Source organism: Aotus nancymaae, unplaced genomic scaffold (genome assembly GCF_030222135.1).
Source record: "Aotus nancymaae isolate 86718 unplaced genomic scaffold, 86718_ANA_hifiasm-v0.15.2.pri h1tg000057l, whole genome shotgun sequence".
NCBI lineage: Eukaryota > Metazoa > Chordata > Mammalia > Primates > Aotidae > Aotus > Aotus nancymaae.
Genome location: NW_026988471.1, coordinates 58,160,687 through 58,181,272, shown reverse-complemented (window position 1 = coordinate 58,181,272; position 20,586 = coordinate 58,160,687).

Here is a 20,586-nt window from a genome sequence, read left to right as displayed (position 1 = left end):
GGATGTCTGCTGACAAATCTGCTGTTTATCTGATAGTTTTTTTTTTTTTTTTTTTGGTAGATTACCTGGTGCTATTGTCTCACATCTCTTAAAATGTTTTCATTTGCCTTAACTTTAGTTAACCTGATAACAATGTGCCTAGGTGATGATCTTTTTGTGATTAATTTCCCAGGTGTTTTCTGTGCTTCTTGTATTTGGACGTCTAGGTTTCTAGCAAGGCCAGAGAAGTTTTCTTCAATTATTCTGCCAAATATGTTTTCCAAACTTTTAGATTTCTCTGCTTCCTTGGGAATGCCAGTTATTCTTAGATTTGATCAAGGAACATAACCCCAAACTTTTTGAAGACTGTGTTCATATTTTCTCATTCTTTTTTTTTTTTTTTTTTTTTTTTTTTTTTTTTTTTTGAGACGGAGTCTCGCTCTTGTTACCCAGGCTGGAGTGCAATGGCGCGATCTCGGCTCACCGCAACCTCCGCCTCCTGGGTTCAGGCAATTCTCCTGCCTCAGCCTCCTGAGTAGCTGGGATTACAGGCACGCGCCACCGTGCCCAGCTAATTTTTTTTTTTTGTATTAATAGAGACGGGGTTTCACCATGTTGACCAGGATGGTCTCGATCTCTCGACCTCGTGATCCACCCGCCTCGGCCTCCCAAAGTGCTGGGATTACAGGCTTGAGCCACCGCGCCCGGCCTTCTCATTCTTTTTTGTCTTTGTTGAATTGTGTTAATTCAAAGACTTTGTCTTTGAGATTTTTGTATATGATGTGAGATAGGGGTTCAATTCTATTATTTTATATATAGATGTCCAGTTTTCCCAACTCCATTTATTGGAGAGATTATCCTTTTTTCATTGCATGTTCTTTGCAACTTCATTGAAAGTCAATTGTCTATACATGCATGGGTTCATTCTTGGGTTCTCTATTCTGCTTCATTCTGCTTCCTGTTTTTTGCCAGTAGCATACTGTTTTGATTATTTTTAGCTTTGGCTGGATGTAGTGGCTCATGTCTGTAATCCCGGCATTTTGGGAAGATGAGGCAGGAAGATTGTTTGAGCCCAGGAGTTCAAGACTAGCCTAGGCAACATGGCAAAACCTCATCTCCACACACACACACACATACACACACACACGGAAATCAGCTGGGCACAGTGGTATGTGACTGTGGTCTCAGATACTCAGGAGACTGAAGTGGGAGGATCACTTGAACCCAGGAATTCGAGGCCACAGTGAGCCATGTTCCTGCCACTGCACTCCAGCTTGGGCAACAGAGTGAGGCATTGTTTTAAAAAAATAAAAATAAAGCCAGGTATGGTGGCTCATGCTTGTAATCCCAGCACTCTGAGAAGCCAAGGCAGGTGGATCAATGAAGGTCAGGAGTTCGAGACCAGCCTGCCCAACATGGTTAAACCCCATCTCTACTAAAAATACAAAAATTAGCCAGGAATAGCAGTGGGTGCCTGTAATCCCAGCTACTTGTGAGGCTAAGGTAGGAGAATCACTTGAACCTGGGAGGTGGTGGTTGCAGTGAGCCGAGATTGCACCACTGCATTCCAGCCAGGGTGACAGAGCGAGACTTCCTTTCCAAAATAAATAAATAAATAAATATATAAATAAATAAAATAAAAAATAAAAATAAGATAAATAAATAAAATAATTACTGTAGCTTTTTAGTATAATTTTAAATCAGGTAGTGTGATACCTCTAGCTTTGTGTTCTTAGCTTCTGATTGCCTTGGCTATTTGGGTTATTTTTTGTACCTCCATACAAATTTTAGGATTTTTTTCTTTTTCTACAAAATAATGATATTGGAGTTTTGCTAGTGATTGCATAGACTCTCTAGATCACTTTGAGCAGTATGAATATTTTGACAATATTAATTATCCTTATTCATGAACACAGGGTGTCTTTCCATTTATTTGTGTATTTAGTTTCTTCCACTGGCCTTTTTTTATTTTTAGTGTACAGGTTTTTCACCTTCTTTGTTAAATTTATTCTAAGTATGTAATTGCTTTTTTAGCTGTTTTAAATGGAATTGCTCTTTTAATTTCTTTTTCAGGTGGTTCATTATTAGTGTATAAAATCTACTGATTTTGTGGGGTTTTTTTGTATCCTGCAACTTCATTTATTAGTTCTAACAGTTTTTGGTGGCATCTTTAGGGTTTTCTCTATTATATAATGTCATATCATCAGCAAATAATTTCTGAAAGAATAATTGTTTTCTGAAAGCAAATAATTTTGCTTTTTTCTTTCCTATTTGGATGACTTTGGTTTCATTCTCTTGCCTAATTGCTCTGAAAAGGACTTCCAATACTATGTGGAACAGAAGCAGATGGGATGGGCATCCTTTTCTTGTTCCAGATCTTTGAGGGAAGACTTTTCACTGTTTATCATCGGCTATGAACTTTTCAATATGGCCTTTATTGTATGGAGCTACATTTCTTCAGTACTTAATTTGGTGACAGTTTTTATCATTAAAAAAGTTTAATTCTGTCAATTACTTTTTCTGCACCTAATGAAATGATCATATGGTCTTTATTCTTCATTTTGTTACTATGATAGATCATATGTGTTGATTTGTGTATGTTGAATCATCCTTCCATCTCAGAGATTATTCTCACTTTATGTAATGTGTTGAAGAATTTGATTTGCTAGCATTTTGCTGAAGATTTTTCTATCTTCATCAAGGTTATTAGCTACTAGTTTTCTTTCTTTTCTTTTCCTTTCTTTCTTTCCTTTTGTTTCTTTCTTTCTTTTTCTTTCTTTCTGTCTCTCTGTTTGTCTTTCTTCTCCCACCTCTTTCTCTCCCCTCCTTCCCTCCTTCCTGCCTGCCTGCCTTCCTTCCTTCCTTCCTTCCTTTCTTCTGTCTTTGTGTTGGGTATCAGGGTAACTCTGACCTTATAAAAAGAGTTTGAAAGTATTTCTTTATAGATTTTTTTAAAGAAGAGTTTAAGAAGAATTGCTATTATATCCTTTCTAAATATTTGGTAGCATTTAGTCATGACACTGTCAAGTCCTGAGATTTCCTTAGGGGGAGACGTTTTATTATTGATTCAATCTCCTATTCATTACTGGTCTGTTCAGATTTTCTATTTCTTCATTATTCAGTCTTATAGATCATCTAGAAATTTATTTGGAGAATAGTATTGGTATGTGTCTAGAAATTTATTCATTTCTTCCAGGTTATCAAATTTGTTGGCATTTTTTCTTAGTAATTTCTTATGTTTTTTTGTATTTCTGTGGTATCAATTGTAATGTCTTCTCTTTCATTTCTAATTTTATTTGAGTCTTTTCTCATTTTTTCTTAGTCTAGCTGAAGATTTGTCCATTTTAATTTTTCAAAGAATCAACTCTTAATTGTGTTGATCTTTTGCATTTTTTCTTGGTCTCTATTTTATATATTTCTGCACTAATCTTTATTATTTCCTTCTGCTAACTTTGGGCTTACTTTGTTCTTAATTTTTAGTTATTTGCTATGTAACTTTGGGTCATTTTCGTGAGATCTTTCTGCTTTTTGATACGCATATTGCTATAAACATTCCTCTTATACCTGCCTTTGCTGTATCCTACAAGTTTTGGTATGTTGAGTTTCCATTTTAATGTTCCTGAATATATTTTTAAATTTTTTTAACTTCTTCATTAACTCATTAATTGTTCAGAAGCATGTTGTTTAGTTTCTATGTATTTGTGAATTTTCCATAATTCTTCCTGTTATGGATTTCTAGTTAGTTTCATATTATTGCAGTCAGAAAAGATATTTGATATAATTTTATTCCTCTTAAATTTGTTGATGCATATTAGTGCCCTAACATTTGATCTATCCAGAAGACTGTTTCATGTGCACTTGAGAAGAAAGTGTATTCTATCACTGTTGGATGAAATGCTTTATATATGTCTACTAGGTCCATTTGGTTTAATGCGTTGCTCAAGCCTAATGTTTCCTTAACAATCTTCTATCTGAATGATGTGGTCTAGCTACTTTGCTATTTCAAAATGAGCAGAGACCAATGTCTCCCTTTTTGGGTCTGGTCATTGAGGTGGACTCTGAGGCTAGATGGGGAAACTACCAGTCTAGAAACTCAAACTAAGTTGTTCTTCCCACCAGAATTCTGAAGGCAACCAGATCAGCTTTGCAGGTAGGTAATGATCTCTGTCTCCTTTCTTTGTTTCTATCTGACCCCAGGCCCTTTAGCCATGACATTTTTTCACGTATTCCCCATGAAATGAAACAAGAGTGGGAAGTGTCTTAGAATGCTAGAGAAGTTGGATGACTGCCTCTGATTCTCAATTCTCTTTTCTCCCTATGGAAACTGTGGGCCCAGGGAAATCTTCATCTGGTATCGCAGACTTGGGGTGGGGTGGGGAGGGGTTGACATAGAGTGAGACCATTCTTCTTTCCCTTCTAATTTATATTTCATTCAGTTCTACAGAACATGCAATATCTCCAGCTTGTTTCCGAGTGTTGAGGTTTTCAAAAAGATGTCCTATTTTGAAGTTAGTTGCTATTAGGTTGGTGCAAAAGTAACTGCGGTTTTGTCACTACTTTCAGTGGCAAAAACTGCAATTGCTTTTGCATCAACCTAATAGTTGAACTTTCTGTAGTGGTGAGTGGAGCCTGAGATTTCCTATTTTGCCTTCTTGCTGAGGTTGCTTCTTGGAAACTGTCCTGTCTGCTTTACAGCCTGTTTCTCTTTCCAGGCTAAATCTAAGAGCCAGGGCTCTCGAGCTGGAGATGGAGACAATGACAGGCTGATTTCTTAATGACATCCCTGATTTAGGAGCTTGATATGGTTTGGGTCTGTGTTCCCATCCAAATCTTATGTTCCGTTGTAATCCCAGTGTTGGAGGTGGGGCCTGGGGGGAGATGACTGGATCATGGGAGTGGATCCTCCGTGAATGGTTTAGCACCATCCTCTTTGTGCTATTCTCATGATAGTGAGTTCTTACAAGACCTGGTTATTTCAAAGTGTGTAGCACTTCCCCTGCTCTTGCTCTTGCGCCTACTGCAGCCATGTACCCCAGTGGAGTACATGCTCCCCTTCACCTTCCATGATTGTAAATTTTCTGAGGCCTCCCCAGAAGCTGAGGAGATGCCAGCACCATGCTTCCTGTACAGCCTGCAGTACCATAAGCCAATTAAACTTCTTCTATTTATGAATTACCCAGTCTCAGGTATTTCTTTATAGCACTGCAAGAACAGGCTAATACAGGAGCTAAAAGCCTCATGGAGAAGGTGGCACAAACCTTGTGTTCTCTCAGCTTGCCTCTCCTAGTGTGGAACCATGTCCTCACAAGCTGAGGCAAGAGTCATCAGGGGCTCAGTGTTCTCAGCACACTGTGCCCAGTGGGGAGCCTCCATTTCACAAGTATGGGCTTGGTACAAAAAGGGAACTCCTACCACTCAAACAAACTTGCCCAGGACTTAGCCTCAGTAACAGGAAACTGGGGACAGAATGAGAAATACTGACATCCTGTATACTATGACATGGTAGCCCTAATAAGAACAAATCCCTCTATTTGGGTACTGAGGGAGAGTGAGCCCTGTGTTTTTCATGAAAACGATCTGGAGTAGAGTCTCTACCTCACTGAGCTGAGAGTAGGAGAAAGAAGAAGTGATTTTAGTTAAAATATCACAAATCCTCACTTTTGTTAACAAATTTTTATAAATATTATTGAATAGACATTTCTTCATTTGCTTTTCATCAATAGCACAATTTCCAGAAAAAAAAAATACACACACACACACACACAAACACACACTCCAGTTTTGTTGAGGAGCACACTAGAATAGTTCCTCATGCTATCATGCTGAAAGTTGATCTTTTAACCTATTTTAATTATTTTTAACAGTTTTCTTAGATTTTCCAGTTTGAGTTGCAAAGCATTTAGAGAACAAATAAATATTTAACACTAATGCAAACACATAGCCAGTTGAGTGAATTGATCTGATTGACAGTCAATTAAATCAAACTAGTTTCATTGAATTTACTTCTTTTTAAGAAATTACATTTTCTGAACTAGTCAGTTGTCTTATGACATGTCTTATAGCATATTTCAATAATACCTAATTTACCTACTAACTATTCACCATATAAGTTCCCTTTTAAATGCAACTGCAAACCAGAAAATAATTAAATTTGTTCTTGGATAGTCAAAAAGGATGCCTTAATATTGGTGTATTAAATCTTATGTCATTTATTTTCATAGACAATATATCAGATGCTCACTGCTATTTTAGAAAATGTTTTCCAAATATGGTTTTCCAATCCAAGGGTGAGAGGCACACTAAAGGGAGTAGAGGTACTAGGAAGTCACACTGATGGAAGTAAAGAATGAGAGTGCATGAAAAAATTATAAAGAACAAACACAGAAACCAAAACCAAACACATTGCCATTTATACACTGAAATTCCCTTAGTACATCTCAGAATTTATTAAAACATGGTGATTGATTGACTTTGTGAGTGATTAAAGAATATTTAGTATACTCTAAGGAAATTAGGAAACTTTAGAAATATTTATACTAAATATAGTTAAAATTAGATGTGTTCCTGTTGGAGGGGGAGTTTTAATTGCTAGAAGAGTGGGCAAAGGAGTTCGTTTTTCCATAATAGCTGTGTAATGTCTACGTATATTGGCACAACCCATGGTGGGCCTGTTTGGGAACAGACCAGTTGGTCTCTTGGGCAGATGCAAGATGAATATTTGAGGTATGAGTGAAATAATGATTCAACCAATTAATGAATTTTAGTAACTATTAAACTATTTACATTTCTAGGGTCTAACAGAATTGACTTTATGGTAGGCCCTGCTATTCATAATAGTTACATTATATGGAGATTGCCTATGTCATGGACCTCAGCATTATCACTATCATAATTCCAAGCTTTAATGACTTCAAAGATTTTTGGTTACATCTTTTTACATCTTTTTAATTAACATCTTTTGTCAGTGCTAATTCTTGCATTTGTTTTTGAGGACTTTTGTTGTTGTTGTTGTTGTTGTTATATCAAGGAAAGGGCTTATTATACATTATGACAGAGAATAACTGAGCTATAGAGCAGCTGACTAATCCCAGCCTCTGAATGAGCCCCTGAACCAGCTCTCATACAAATTTCATTTGACCTTGACTTTGTTGAGCAAGGAAATAAAGTGAACCTGGGTTCAGACTTTAGGGATACGAAAATATAAAGGTAGTAAGAGAGAAGACAAGAGCAGAGATCGAACCTATGATCCAGAAAACTAGTCTACTCCTTACAAAGTCAGGCAGAGAGGTAGATCTATAGCTGGAAATGATCCGGTAAATGAGGGAGAGCACAGAAAGGCTTCATGGAAGAAGGAACCTAGAGGAATTTCCTGAAGAAAGACAGAGCCAAACTCCATTTTGTATTTATATTCTGACATTTATGAGGCTAGGGGAAGAATGAATATGGAAGACCACAAATGATATGTCTAATATTCAAAAGTTATAAATCAATCTAACAAAATGTTGAATAACACACTTTCTATTTTCCTACCTTGAAAAACATACCTTCACAATAATGTAAAAGCCCAAAGGAGAATTTAGAATTCTTAGATTCCTAGGAGTTCCACATGAGGTCATGGTGTTCAGGGCCAGCCACAGTTCATGGTCCTGATTCGCCCCCTTCTTTTACCTTTCCCCTACTCTATCCTGCACTATGAGGAGCCCCAGTGTACCCTTGGGGATGTGCCAGTGCACACAGGTAAGCCCCATTCATACTCACACCAACAGCACCTTCTGGCCATACAACAGTTAGGGTGGTTCACTGGAACCATTGTGGGAAATTCAGGATCCTGGTACCTGAGGTGCCATTTAAAAAGAGAACTTGTTACCATTGCTTCACAAATCTTTCCTCTGAGGGGAACACATGACCTGGGAGAGCTAGACCAAGACCTGCTAAAGTGAAGGCTGAGGCAGGGAGCCTTGTCTTTCATATCTCAGGGATGTACTGCTTCTAATTATGAATCCAGGTCATATAAAAGTCCCTAATTCTTCATAATATTTCAACTGCATTAATGCTGACTTAGGTTTGATGCTTCAACTTTGCCCAAGTCTAAAAAGGAAGCCATATTAGAACAGTTTTAACAAAATGTTAAATATTTCTCTCTTCATTCTTAAAATTTCCTCCTGGGAGAATTATTAAGATTCATAAAAATTTTTTAATTCTTCTTAATTTTCTATGCATCAGCTTTCCAAACATCTCTTTTTGGATATTTTATTTTATTTTAATGAGCTGCAACAATTACAGAGTGACTTGTAAAAGAAAGCTCCTTGAAGGCAAGAACTGTCTTATTTATCCTCCCCTCTTTTTGTCTCATCTCATTGCTTAGTGCATTGCACAGTAGATGCTCAGTAAGCATTTGTTGAATATGCAGCTATGATCCAGAGACCAAGACCATGTGAAACATTTTTTTAAAAGCACAACAAAAAGCTAATAAGGGTGCACTTCTGTATTTCCCTGTTTGTCTTTGTATTTCATTTTCTAGAGGGAAGCGTGTGCAGTGCATTAACAGCAGTTCAGAATAGATAGTAGGGTGAAGAGGACTGGTCATCACAAATGTTAAGACATACACCAAGGGGCCATTTCAGTCTAAGCATGCTCATCCACAGTTATAAAAGAGAGAGAAGCAGGTTGAATTGTCCGTTAGCCTAGGTCTCTCCTATGTAGAGAAGTGGGAATGAAAGATGTTACTTCCCAGGGCAGTAAGTAGGAATTACATACAGAAGGAAGGGATAGAAATCATATCATAAATGACCTTGAACTCCATGTTCAATTTTAGTATGAAGTGTTATTCTCACATCTTAACATATCTGGGATGCCAATTTTTAGCTAATGATTAAACACTTACATAGTATTTATGACCTGAGCATTTAACAACTACTAAGTCATTTATGCCTATAACAGCTATATAAAAAACTTTTATAATTCTCATTTTAGTAGTTCAGAAACTGTAATACAGAGAAATCAATGAATCAGCCTTATACATCATCTGGTGCTGCCTTGCAAACCAGAAGGTCCACATGGTCTTCAAATTTTCTTTTGTTTCATAAATGGCACATGAAAACCTTCCATTTGTAGCTCAATTTTTTTAGTTTAAAAGTGACTCCTCTTGGGGGTTGCAAATTCCACTAGGTAAGGTAGTGGCACGCTGAAGTCTTCATTATCAAAATTAGAGCAGAAGGCAGCATAGAGGTACACTGAAAGGGACAGCTGTTATCAAGAAGAGAGGGTGCAAATGAGCAGGTTGAGAGTGGTCCACACTAACTTAGCTCACCTCAAATCTGTGCTAAGCACTGACCTGAGTCAGGAAATCAGAAATAATTGTAAGTTTTCAAATACAGGGAAAGCCTGATGAAAGTGATAGTTTAAGAAAAGCAGCCAATCTGTGGATTTCATGAAGAAAAAGAGCTTTGAGAATAGTAGACTTGAATGAGGCAAGAGCAAAGGAGCATTTTAAGTGAGAATTGGGAAAAGATGATTGAAAACCAGGAGAAGTGATTTGTTACCTAATATAGAGATTGATCTAACTTGAACTGAGTCTACACCAATACTGGATCAATACTGAATCAATAAGTCTTGAATCAGAGTGTATATTTATTTATCTTTCATAGACTTCCTGCTCTGACTTTACTGTCTTCACAACCATGCAAATGGACAGGACTACTCCTCCACAGGACTCATTTTTTTCTGAGCTGAAGACTAGGTTTAAGTCATTCTGTATACAGGTAGTAGTGACTTCAAACTTGTTAAAAAACTTCCTCAACTAGCATAGAGCAGTGCTTGATTTTAATACATTATTAGTAAACATTTATTAAATGTATGGGATAATTTAAAATGTTCCAATTTACTTTGAAAACCTGACTATTTTCAGTTAAATTATTTGCCCTGCTGTCCACTAAAATTTTCTTTTACAGATCTTAAATAGGGACAATTCTGCCTTGGTTGATCTTAGATCCTGTCTTTGCAAACAACCCAACAACCAAAAATAAAGGAGAACAACTGGCCTTTATGTTTTCAAAGTAAATTGTTGATCTTAGTGCTTGATATGGTTAGGTTTTATGTCCCCACCCAAATCTCATCTTGAATTGGAAGCCCCATAATCCCCACATGTTCAGAGAAAGACCTGGTAGGAGGTGATTGGATCAAGGGAGTGGTGTCACCTCTGCTATTCTCACAATAGTAAGTGAGTTCTCACAAGATTTGATAATTTTATAAGTGTCTGACAGTTCCTTCTTCACACACTCACTCTCTCTCGCCTGCTACCATGTAAGACATGCCTCTTCTCTTTCCATCATGATTATAAGTTTCCTGAGGCCTCCCCAGTCATGCATAACTGAGTCAATTAAAATTTTTTTCTTTATAAATTACCCAGTCTTGGGCAGTTCTTTATATCAGAGTGAAAATGGATTAATACAGTGCTCTTGGCTTTAGTTTATGCATAAGTTTTTTTTTTTAATTGGATAAATATTTTATTCTGTGTAGCTTTCTTGTTTGACTGCTTAGTTGAAAATCCTATTCTAAAATGGACCTTGAATGTTCATTTTGTCTACTTTTTATCACAAGAAACATCAATACTGCAAAACGGCCATGTTACATGTATGTAGTATGATGTGTCTCTTTACATGTATCCCAATGTAACAATTACAGAAAGCTCTGTTTCTCATAAAATTGTGTACTGCTCTTAATCCAGGTAAAGAATCACTTCTACAGGAAAAAGTTTTGGCATCATTTTCTGCCCACACACACTCCCCTTAAATGTTCCCTAGTAATAATGCCACTTCACAGAGGAATGAAAGTAGAACAACATCATGGAGGCTTCACTTGCTTACAAGCTGCATGCATAAAGTCTGTGGATGGAGTAGCCTGTTATGTTTCTTTATACAGCGCTAAGAGCTTATTAATGAAAATGGTTAGTTGATCTGGACCATGTTTCCCCAGGAATTCTGCAGAGGGAGACCAAGCTAACAATTGCCAGGGGCATCTTTGCCTAGCTGGTTGTATGTACAAGCTGTTTTGCTGGAATCTCATTCTTAAATTAGTTGAAAATCAGTTAGCTAATTACTTCACCAAGACTGTAAGTTACCAGAAATCTGGTTGAAAAGAAATGTTCATTTTGACGTTGCAAGAGTCCGTATTCTAAATAGTTACTTGGCTTAGTTTTTCACATTTGCAATAAATACAAAACAATGTTCAGAATTTAGCTTTGACTCCCAGAAGTCATTCAACTGATGGCAAAGCTATTTCCTGAATCAGGGAAGATATCCCATGTTTAGCACACTTTCTTATTATTATGAGTTGGAGTTGCTAAAACTATGATAAGAGTCAGTTATACTGGATAATATCAAGAATTTTCTCATACCGGATACTTTGTTTGTCATACAGAGTTGTGTCTGCAAATAAATAAGTGCCTTTATAAATTTTTTTGAAGCTCTCATCTAGATTAACTGCTTTGGAGATGAGGATTTGAAAGACTCTTTCTCATTTAAATATTCAGTTGGTAGCACTTAGATTTGAAGTGCAGCTGACCTTAACATGATACCCTCAATATTAAACATTATTATTTCCATGAGACCTGTAAAATTTGAAACTTAATTCCATAGAACAATACTAATTCTAAGAGATATTAAAGCTTATGTCACAAACAGGGGTCCTACATATAGTTCTACAGGCCCCTTTCCTCTGGAGCCACTCAAAATCTCTAGCATGTTCATGTGTGCTCTATGACTCTCTAAGAGAGACTTCTCCAAAATCTACTTGACTCCAGAATTTTTTATGGCAAGCTGCTTTGGAGAACCACTATCCCATGAAACATACTTTGGCAGATGTTGACTTTCTTTGAACTTTTTCTTCTTTACAAGAGGAAAATGGAGTAAGAGAATAGGTTCAGAGAAAGACATACAGTTGTCAGGGAAATGCATCAGAAAGGGATGATGGAGGGCTTCGGCAACTAACTTCACTTGTTTTATATTTTTGCCCCAAATAAGTTCTTCTATTAGGCCCAAAGAGTTATCCACAAAGTCTACTTCTTATCATCAGAGCTCATGCAAACCAGAACCATGGATATTTTTCATAGAGGTTCTTTTCGATTTGTCATAGAGGAAGCAATGGGATGTGGGCCAGAATCGATTTTCTTGCACTCATAACGTATTTTCCCTAAGGCCTGCAAGAGCAGCAGATGAATAGCTAGGAGCCAAATTTGGCCCTTTTAAAATATTATTGCATTGTCCACCATAATGATAGTAATAACCTTGTAATGAGTGTGCATAGAGCTGGGTCCTGTACAAACCCAGAAGGAGCCACACTCCTTGCTGGTGCATAGTGAATACCAAAGAGGCTTTCCATTCCCCATCCAGGGGAAGTCACTGTTAAAAAAGCAGATGATCACTTTCTTTCTGACATTCCGGCCTCTGACCATGAATATTGAGAGCCGTTATCCTCTGAGGCTACTCATTTCTTTCTCCAGAAGCCTTTAATGCTTACGGTAAGTATACTACCTTGTAACTCATGCAACCTTAAATAATGTTGGCTATCCATTCCATAAACTATTCCTCAAAAAAGGTCAGATTCAATACCTAATATTGATGTAAGAGCTTCACCTAATTCCACTGAATATAGAAATCCATCTACAGATTTCTTTCTTCACATATAGAGAGATTTGCATTGACTCATCTAAACTCTTCTGGCATCTGGCAGTCACACCTTCACAGCAATTTTCTTCACTTTTTAAACCTCTCTCTTTTTTTAAGAATTGGCAAGCAGACAATTTATTGATCGTCCTCATTTTGTAAGAAAGATTTAGAATAGTTTTCAAGAAATAAAACCTGAATAAAATAAAATCTAGTTAAAAAAATGTTTGGAGAAGCTGAAGGTAAAAGAAAAATGTAAAGGGAGGAGTAGGGGAGTAGGACAGAAACACGACACAATGAAAGAAGAAAAACAGTTGACTTCAGAGCAAGGGAAGTTAATAGTAAACTAATGCTATTCTTTGGTACGAAAGCTTTTAAAAAAATTATATGAGGTAATAAGAGATGTAAAGTAGCTATGAACAAGTTAATTGTCCCTATTTGAATATTTTAGGCAGGATTACCAAGCCAAGTATCTTCTAATGCTGTGTTGCTGGGAACACCATTCTACAATAGTGGTAATCCTTTATCCAACTGCTCTGTAATGCCAGGAAGAAGTTTAGCTGTTATAGTAAAGGTTAACCAAACCATTACATTCTTTTGTTTTCATTATTGTTTTTGATATTGAGTTGCAGAATTGAAGATGTGACTGAAAAGAGTTGTGGTGGGTATAAAATAAGTCACTTAGATGTTTCTTTAAGTCCAACTTTGTTTCAGAATGCCACGCTTGTTCAGAAATGCTTTGCGCATTAGAGACAAAAGTCAGGAATTGAGATACTTGCAAAGTGACAGTTTTCAAATTCATGGTGCATGAAAAGTACTGAATTCCTAGAAACTTTTTCCCCAGTCAGGCCCTTGAGAAGGATATACACACCAAATCCCAGCTCTTGGGCAGCATGCCAAAAGCCTAGGGATTAAGGTCATCTAAAAATTACTAGTGTTCCTAAAACTGATGTGGTTTCACAAGCTTAAACATGCCTGATGTTCATTGTTGAAGATGGATGCTTCAACAATATCAGCTGTCTATAATTTACCCTGGCTGATTAAGTTTATACTTGCCTGCTTTGTGAATAAAATTATTTGGGTTACAAAGAAGAGGTTGAGTTATCCTGCAGAGGGACTGTGGAATATGCAGATTTTTCTCTTATTTCATCCACAGTATTATTCAGCTGGAAGCTGTAGTATGTGACTAATTAGCCAATGCAAGTCTGCTCTCTGGACTTTCTGGTGGTATATTTACACTGAAGTCTGGCCTGATAATAAAGGTGTCACCCAGTGAAGAAGAAAAGTCTAAGGTAATGCAGCACCTCCGTCAGCCCCCAAACTTTAACTTTTCACAAGCTTCAGCAAGATCCCAAACAACAGAGATAGGACTGAACAAACACAAATTTTGAGGACATATTCTTTTATTTTTTTCCCCACTATTTTTTTAACAGGTACTACTGAAGTCCCAGTGCTTTTGAGGGTCTTGTTTCTCCCCCTGCTTTAGGAAGTTACCTCTTCCAGCTCACCTAGAGTTGATCTCATTAATAAAAGAATGACTTTACAGAAAAGAGTTTCTAAAATTATACTCTAACTCAGAATTGCAAGAGTTGGCTTTTCAGCCTGAAGATAAATTTCTTAAGCATTAAGCTTACTTTATCAAGCATTACACCTGACATTCTCTCATAAATTTTGCATGTATTTTAACTAATTTTAATATTATGTGGGGTTGGTTTTTAATATTCTCATGCAGTTACTAAGGTTGAATCTTCTTAGTCATATATTAGTTGTAGGAATACCTAACCCCTTCCAAAATATCACTCACTTAAAATAACATCAGCTAACTTTCCTTTTGCATTTATTTATTTTTTTTTTTTGGTTATCTATCATGCATTTTGTGTATGTTGGAATCGGCTATGCAGTCGTTGTATTCCTTTTGTGAGAGGGCAAATGTATTTTGACAAGGTTGCTACTGGAAACACTTTTTAAATATCTCATGTGTCACATCACAATCAGCATCATAATCTGGTCAGGTGAATTGATTTCAGAAGGCAGCAGAGGGCATTGCTTACAGGGGTCACAGACATTCACAGACATTCAGATCGTGGCAGAACTGTCATAGATGTTACTTTGTGAAGACATAAAGAGCAATTTAATTGGAGAGATCAGTCTTCAATTAGCTATATTTTTCTAGGAGCCCACCTTTACTTAGCCTCACAACATAGGCCTAGCTTTAGCACTAAATCTGCACAAATACCTAGCTTAAGTGTTATGACTGGATAGTCAACCAACTCATACAAATAACCAATTCAATAAGAAAGCACGAACTTCAGTGTTGAACTGAATCAACCAACCTCCTCAATCCAAATGGCGAGTTTGTTCAGAAAGACAAAAGGCAGAAATTATGATATTTGTACAGTAACTACTCTGTTTAAAGGAATACAATGGGTTCTAAAATGAATTAATGTGGTTAGTTTGGTGGTGATAAGTTAGTGGGACTCAAGAGAATTAAGGGATAATACTGACATATTGGGAAGATTATTCCACAAAGGGCAAAAAGGTTCAGAACCTATACTTCCTATGCCTATTACCTTTTCAAGAATAATGTTAATTAACAATACTACTGAGCATTAAGTATGCATCAGGCCTACTGCTAAGGTCTTTACAATAATTATTGCATTTCATCCTCACAACAACACATGAGCTAGGCATAGTCAGGACTCAGGTGAGGTTAGTGTATAAAATTAAAGTGGATACCAAAAATCTCAATAATCAAAATAAGTCATATTTCAACGAAATATTTTTAAATAAAAATAAATACAAAAATTCACAATAAATATCAGAGTTTAAAATAAAGATAGATTATTGCCTCTTGTGATACTGATTTGTCGTACAATTAAACAGTAATTTTCAACCAGTCGAAGGTTCTGGTCCTGGGGTATCATTGCATACCCTGCTGGGTAAATTTATAAGGGTTGACAATGGCTGTGAACAGATTGGACAATGCAAAGCTTTAAATGTTGACATGCTTTTCTAATTATGGAACTTACTTTTTCCTTTTCCTGCTTGATTAAAAATATTAGAGGATATTTCATAGTGTGTATAGTAGCACACCATTTTCTTTTTTGCTTCAGGCTCGAATAGGACTTAGCACAGCACTGGAGATAGATATCATCATGATTCTTTTTTCAAAAAATGAAGACTCTGAGGTTCTAGAGAAGTGAATAATGTTGTCCAAGCTTGCACAGCTAGGAAGTAGCAGAGTTCAGTATTGAACGTAAGTTGTTTAAGTTCAAGTCTACCGTCCTAATCTGCTCTCTTAGAAAGTACAACACTCAATTAACAAGAAAATTCAAGTATCTAGCACACTTTATTCTCTGGGCACTACAGTTATTAATATGGTATTGCTCAACTACATCCTTAATATTTTAAATTTTTAATACAATTCCTTCTAAGAAAGAAAGTATACCTTTTATCAATAGTATCTAGTGTATCTACCAATACTACTGTGAGGTAGGTGTGAATACTGTGTTCGAGGGTATCATCATTAAGGAAATATTTAAATAAACAGTATTTTTAAATGGGAACCATGAATACTCTGCTTATGAGAATGCAAAAATGGCATTAGAAAATACTGGCGTGTTCTCATCATTTTGTCATAGAGCACACTGCCTTGGCCAGACATGGAACTCTTTGCAGGAAAAGATTTGAGGGACTCAAGTATGAAGCCATCATGTCAAAATAGTACCTTGCTTATTTTAAAAGCTAAAAACAGCACATAACGGTGGTTTTCTTTGAGCCATGAATGGTTATGTGTAAGAGTTTCTTTAATTTTGTTTTAATGAATGAGCAGATTCTGAACAAGAGTATAATTTTGATTATGTATATATCGATGATTAGGAGGAGGAGAAGGAGGAGGGAGAAGATGAGGAGGAGAGAAATACTGTGCCTCTGAGACAAGTTCAGCGTGATTCACTGTGGCAAGGAAAACCACCACACTATCAGCTCTGGGAAGTCCAGCTCTAGGTCTCCCTAAATTATATTGCAAATCACAAAATGAGAGAAATTGGGAACTTATCTTTTCTTTTTTAATATTTGCAATGTGTTTAAAATTATAAATGAATTCTCTACAGCTACTCTCATTCATTAATTCATTTATGGATTGGTTCATTTATTCATTCATACTTTAAGACCGCATATATCCCAAATACTATAGTATGGACTGATAAAACAAGGAAGAAATTACATGGTTTCTACCATTAAGAACCAGATATGTTGACAAGTATTTGTAATGACAATAATGTATATACACACAAAATAAGATGGGATCACATCACAGTCGAAGAATTGTCTGCTATGAATATTAAGGAAGGCTTCCAAGAGGGAGTTACATTTAAGCTCAGGTTTAAAATAATAAATACAAGTTTGCCACTTGAGTAATGCAAAAATGCAAAACACAGAAAAATGCAAAAACACAGATGTCAGGAGGACATGGCATGTTTGGGGAATAAGTAGTTCAGTGTTGCTGGATCATAAAAAGTAACAGAGAAAAATCTAGAAATGAGGTGGCAGAGCTAGACGGAGGCCAGACTGGTAGATATGCAGTGTTTCCATTCGCTGTAGCGTAGCCTTTATTCTGGAGAAACTGGGCAATAATTGAGGAGTTTCGCCAGGAGAAAGATATCATCAGATGGGAAAGGTGAAAGACCGCTGAGATTTTATATAGAGTGTACATCAGAGTGATAAATACAAATACTGATGATCTACACCTCTTTTCTTGTTTTTTTTTTATTTATTTTTTTATTTTCAGGACCTATATCTTCTTTCTTCAATTAAAGCTTCATAATTAAAGAATGTGAATTTGGTTGTTTCAAAATTGCTTCATTTGATACTGTTTGATATACTAAAACACATGCTTGCAAATCATGTCTGATAATCTTACAAACATTTGCAATTTGTAATTATTTTGCCATATGCATATTAGTTCAGTAGAATGAAGCTCATTTTTGTGCTTTGACTGTATCAAGAAAAACTATGATCATGTTGCCAAAAGGCCAGCCATATGCATTTTTGACCACAGAGAATGGAATATGTGTTTCTTGTATATGAGCATTTTCTATTGTGTTTGTATTCTTTTTAGGACCTTGCATTCAAATGCATATCCTCCAAAAGTTTCATTTTTCAATGGGCAATAAATAACCTTTAATGTTCCTCCAACTAGCCATGGTTCTGTTTGTGACTACTGGAATTATTTCATATGTTTCAGCACAACTCTGATAGTTTTCAGTGATTCGAAATATGATGTCTCGTGATCTGCCAACATTCTTCTTGCTTAATAAAGAGTCAGGTGAGATAGCACAGCAAAGAGAACAATTCACTTCTATTCTGGTCATTATACAATTTTACTTAAAAGAAGATCTCTTCTCTTTTTGCAGAAGATGCTATTCTAGGAGTCTGTGCTCGAATAAAATCCTAATGCAAAGGCTGTGTTAAAATGCTGAACCCAGAAGAATTTGGCATAAATAAGACATGGAGTTGGCTGACATGAGATATTACATTTATTCCATTGTTGGAGAGGACAAAACTGGGCTGCTATTGTCACAGGTTAAAAGTGTTTTCCAAAGTCTGCTCTGGTGCTTGTTAGATAAGGGGCTGTCTTAGTCTGAATAACCCGAAGAAGATTTATACACATCACTGAAATTGACTCCTGTTTACCGCCTGTCCTTGCTCACTAGGATTAACAGTGCAAGGGCAGCATGAGAGACATCAAGTGAGGAAACCTCAAACAACCTTCAGGGAAGTGCTAGGAGAGTGCTTAGGAAAAAAACAGCATTTCGGAATCTACTCTTTGACTTGTGGCGGGTAGCAACCTCTCTCCTGCACCCAGAATAGACACCCAGTTGCTCTTATGGCCTGGGCAGGAACTTAGGTTAGTTGGAGGAACTTTCCAATTAAAAATGTTTAAAATACACGAAGTAAGCCAGAGTTCTTTCATCCTCTCTACAAAGAGTAAGATGCCTTACACACACACACACACACACACACACACACACACAATCAAATAATGCTCCTTAGTGTAGAATGCTTTAATACACTATTGTGCCACAATCACAGGGAAAGAATGCCTTTATGGAAAGTTGGAATTTATACTTGCTTAGTGTATGCTTTTACTACACAGGGATTGTCTCTTGTACACCCTCACTTGGGGACAATTCAGTTCATGCCTGTGCTCCTAGGGACTGAGAGATTTAAGTCCCTTTATGATCTATGCAGAAATTATCTCTTCTTCCAAACCATCAAATGTAGTGCGTGGGTGCAATGGCTGCCTTCCAGTGAGCTGAATAGCTCTCATGACTTGGCATACAGTCTTTCCCTTGGCCCTTCAGTAATGGCATTTCACTTAATACAATATGCCCCTAACTGAGTTTTAGTGATTTCAAATGAATTTAGTCTCCTTATCAATATCCTCTATTGGGTGGTGTGTTTGCTCTTCAGTGTGCTGTGCCAATAAATCTAGCACAAGTGCTGCCTCTTTCCCTCCCAATTGTCTGGCCTCTCTCTATGAAAGCAAACACCAGGCAGCAGAAAAAGAGGCTCTCAAAAAACTTGTCTGTATCATAAATGTAAATATCAATAAACTCAGGAGGTTGACAAGGGCATGCTCTAATGGATTTGCCATGTTGTTGGCTGTTTTACAAGCAAAATGCTGGAATACTAGGAAGCCCAAGTAGCTTGCTTGCAGTGCTAAAAGAACATGTCACAATTTTAATCCAGAAAAATTGTTGGTCTGTTCAGAAACAGAACTCAATGAGCCCCATCATGAGGCACGACAGTACAATCCTAGAAGGAAAGATGATACATCTTGTAGAGTCTATCTGTGGATTCTCCATGATCTGTATAGAGAAATCAGGTGTGAAGTGATAAAAAATATTATTATTTTCCAAGCTGGAAGATTCTAAGAAAACTCCTTTCACTCTGTTTTGTTTTTCTTTGCTTATGTTTTAGTATGCTTTCTTCTTTTTTTTTAATCTCTATTTTTAGTTTTATAGATATATAATATGTACAAACATTTATGGGGTACACATGATATTTTGTTACATGCATACAATATGTAAAGGTCAAATCAGTTTATTTAGGATATCCATCACCTCAAATATTTATGATTTCTATGTGTTGGGAATATTTTATGTCCTCTCTTCTAGCTATTTTGAAATATACAATATATTGTTAACTATAGTCACACCATTCTGCTATCAAACATTAGAACTTATTCTTTCTATCTAATTGAATGTACCTGTTAAACAACCTCTCTTCATCCCCTCACTCCTTCACATACACATCCTCCCAGTCTCTGGTAACTATCATTCTCCTCTCTATTTTGGCGAGATCAACTTTTTTAGCTCACACATATGAGTAAAAACATTGCAATATTTGTCTTTTTGTGCCTGGCTTATTTTACTTAATATGATGACCTGCAGTTCAGACCATGTTGCTACAAATAAGATTTTATTTTTTTAATGGCCTCATGGTATTCTATTATGCATATATACCACATTTTCTTTATTCATTCATTTATTGATGGACACTTGGGTTGATTCCATATCTTTGCTATTGTGCACAGTGCTACAATAAACATGTGGGTGGCAGGAAGGTATCTCATTGATACACTCATTTTCTTTCCTTTGGATAAATACCCAGTAGTGGGATTGCTAGTTCATATGATAGTTCTGTTTTTAGTTTTCTTGAGAAATCACCATATTGTATTCTATAATCATTGTGCTAATTTACATTCTCACCAATGCATAAGAGTTCCCTTTCTGCCATATCCCCACCAGCAGGACTATTATATTTTGTCTTTCTAGTATTAGTCATCTAACTGGGTAGGATGATATCTCACTGTTAGTCCCCTATCAGATGAATAGTTTGCAAATATTTTCTCCCATTCAACAGGGTGTCTCTTCACTCT